We start from the raw sequence: 3060 nt of genomic DNA, 5'->3' as shown, positions 1-3060 counted from the left end.
CTTTTGATATAAGAACAAGGATTACGCACACACATCAAAATCGTTATCTTCGTAACGACAAGATTGCCAAATGCAAATGCGTTTCCAGCTAAGAAATACTCTGCTATCACTCATTGTCTTTTCTTTGCATAAGGCTAAGCATTGCCTTTCTTTGCATGAGACTAAACCTATTCTCCTTTTCTTGCATGAGCTAAGAATTGCCTCCCTAATTACATAAGGCTAAGCATTACCTTCCATTGCATGAGACTAAGCCCCGTCTCCTTTTCTTGCATGAGGCTAAGCATTGCCTCTCTAATTGCATAAGGCTAAGCATTGCCTTCCATTGCATGAGACTAAGCCATGTCTCATTTTCTTGCATGAGGCTAAGCATTGCTTCCCTAATTGCATAATGCTAAGCATTGCCTTTCTTTACATGAGACTAAGCATTGTCTCCTATTTTTCATGAGGCTAAGCCCTGCCTCCTCAATTGTATAAGGCTAAGCATTGCCTTCCATTGCATGAGACTAAGCCCTGACTCCTTTTATTGCATGAGGCTAAACATTGCCTCCCTAATTGCATAAGGCTAAGCATTGCCTTCCATTGCATGGGACTAAGCCATGTCTCCTTTTCTTGCATGAGGCTAAGCATTGCCTCCCTAATTGCATAAGGCTAAGAATTGCCTTCCATTGCATGAGACTAAGCCCTGCCTCCTTTTCTTGCATGAGGCTAAGCATTGCCTCCATAATTGCACAATGCTAAGCTCTGCCTTTCCTTGCATGAGACTAAGCCTCGTCTCCCTTTCTTGCACGAGGCTAAGCATTGCCTCCCTAATTGCATAAGGCTAAGTTATGCCTTTTCTTGTATGGGACTAAGCCATGTCTCTCTTTCTTGCACGAGGCTAAGCGTTGACTCCTTAATTTCATAAGGCTAAGATTTGCCTTTCCTTTCATAAAACCAAATGCTATGCTACTTGAAATCTATCACTACTTTCTACTTTCCCGGGGCTAAGCTTTACCCCAATCTTACACAAGACTAAGCTCTATCTTGTTTCTCTTCGCATATGACCCAGCATCATGTCTTTGCATCTCATGGGCTAAAATATCGCCATTTTGTCCAAAGGCATCATAGTCCAAAAGCATCATCCTCATAGCCAGAAGACACCATGCCATGGCCTGAGGATCTCTCAATATTGCACATCATTATTCAAAGGCGTCATAGTTCAGAGGCACTATTTTCATGGCCCGAGAACATCATTTCATGCACTGCAAATCCCTTATCACGCGATTCATGGCCCAGGACATCATGGTCTAAGGACATCATCCTCGTCGTCCAAAGACAACTTTCATGGTCCAAAGGGAATTTGCATCATGTTTAAATTCTCGCAATAATCCCATATATACTTGCATGCATTGCGTTTAACTTTTGCAGGTAATCCATGAGGTAACCGTTCTTTTAAACGGGAGCAATCTTTGCTCGGGTTCCCGTTTGGTGCTCACATCCTGAAATTACCTCAAATACAACCAACCACAATCCGTTACCACCCGCTTCCACTTGATAACCGTTCAAATGATCATCTATAACCGTTATGAGATACATCCATTCACAACCTCATATAAACTCATCTGATATTATCCTACCTAAAGGAACACTTTCCAAAGCATACGACCATTCCTGCAACAACTCCATTGGCTTAGTTCACCACTGGATCCAGAACTACACGCAGCCTGATTTCAGTAATACCGGGGATATGTAGGCAACTCAGAAACCAGAGTTCGGCCTCTATTTTTCAAATCATCCCATTCGGTTAAAATCGGTCATCATTTCTTTACCCGATAATCCTTTCATTATTCCCGGGTAAAGAGGGGCAGCTGTTGATACCCAATTTTCCCTCATATTTAGAAATAAATATATATATATACTTTCAAAATAGCATATTTGCATCATTATTTAGTTTACAAACCCATACAAGCAACTTTCATAATTTTCCATGATTTGTAGAAGCTCTAAATTAATTTCTTGTTGCATTTTATTACATAAATATCCAATAATTACCCTTCAAATTATTTTTATGATGATTTAATCTTCCAAACTTATTATTTACACCAACATGTATGTTTTATAATATACTACTTCATTTTTTCTATAATTGCATTTGCATTTTTAGGCTAATTGCACGTTTTGGCAATAATAGCCTATATTCATGTATAATTACATTAGTTGTGCCAAAATAACTTTTTATATTAATGTTAAGTTATTATTTCCCATCATTTTAGTGCACAGATAATATTTTTTGTTATTTATTAATTACTTTTATAAATTATATTTTTGATAAATATTGGGTATTTAAACAACAACCCATTTTAAAACCAATTTCAGACCAAATAAATGACCCAAAACCCTCAAACATCTAGCCCAAATACCCTAGACCAAACCAAATGACCCACTAATCCAAACCCCGGTCGGTGCCCCATCTTCATGACCCACCCGTTCCAACTTTTAATCTTGGCCGTTAATCTCTCAAGATCAACGACCCTTATTCACCCTTTCCTTTTAATTAACCCTAACCTATTATCCCCTAACTCGCCGCCCTCACACTCTCTCAACCTCCCCTTCTCTCTCTCTCTGAAGAACCCTAACCCCCCCTAAATCCTTCTCCTAATCCCGCTAAATATGGGATTCGACTACTATTTCTTGCCATATCTGACCCCCTTTTGGTACTGGTTGTTCTCTTATGGTATTACCTAAGTGCTTGCCTAAACATGGCAAGCAAATCTCTTTCGAAATCGAACCAAAATGGTTCAAATCTCTGATTTTGAACGTTATTCTGTCTATATACGTTCTATGCTACTGTGTGAGTCTGATTTTTTGTTTAGATTCTGTTGATCTACACTTTCCCTAAAAACTGGGTTTACAAATTTCTCTCTTAAATTGATTTTCAGATTGATTTGCATGTTTATTTTCCTTTTTGTTGCTTAATTTACTCTGTTTTCTTGATTATTGCTTGATTTTTTCACTACTATATAAGCCCCTCCCACATTCCCTTTTGGACAGATTTCGAATCACAAAATTCCCACTAAAAAG

Source organism: Nicotiana tabacum, chromosome 23 (genome assembly GCF_000715075.1).
Source record: "Nicotiana tabacum cultivar K326 chromosome 23, ASM71507v2, whole genome shotgun sequence".
Classification (NCBI taxonomy): Eukaryota; Viridiplantae; Streptophyta; class Magnoliopsida; order Solanales; family Solanaceae; genus Nicotiana; species Nicotiana tabacum.
This window is presented reverse-complemented; position numbering follows the sequence as displayed.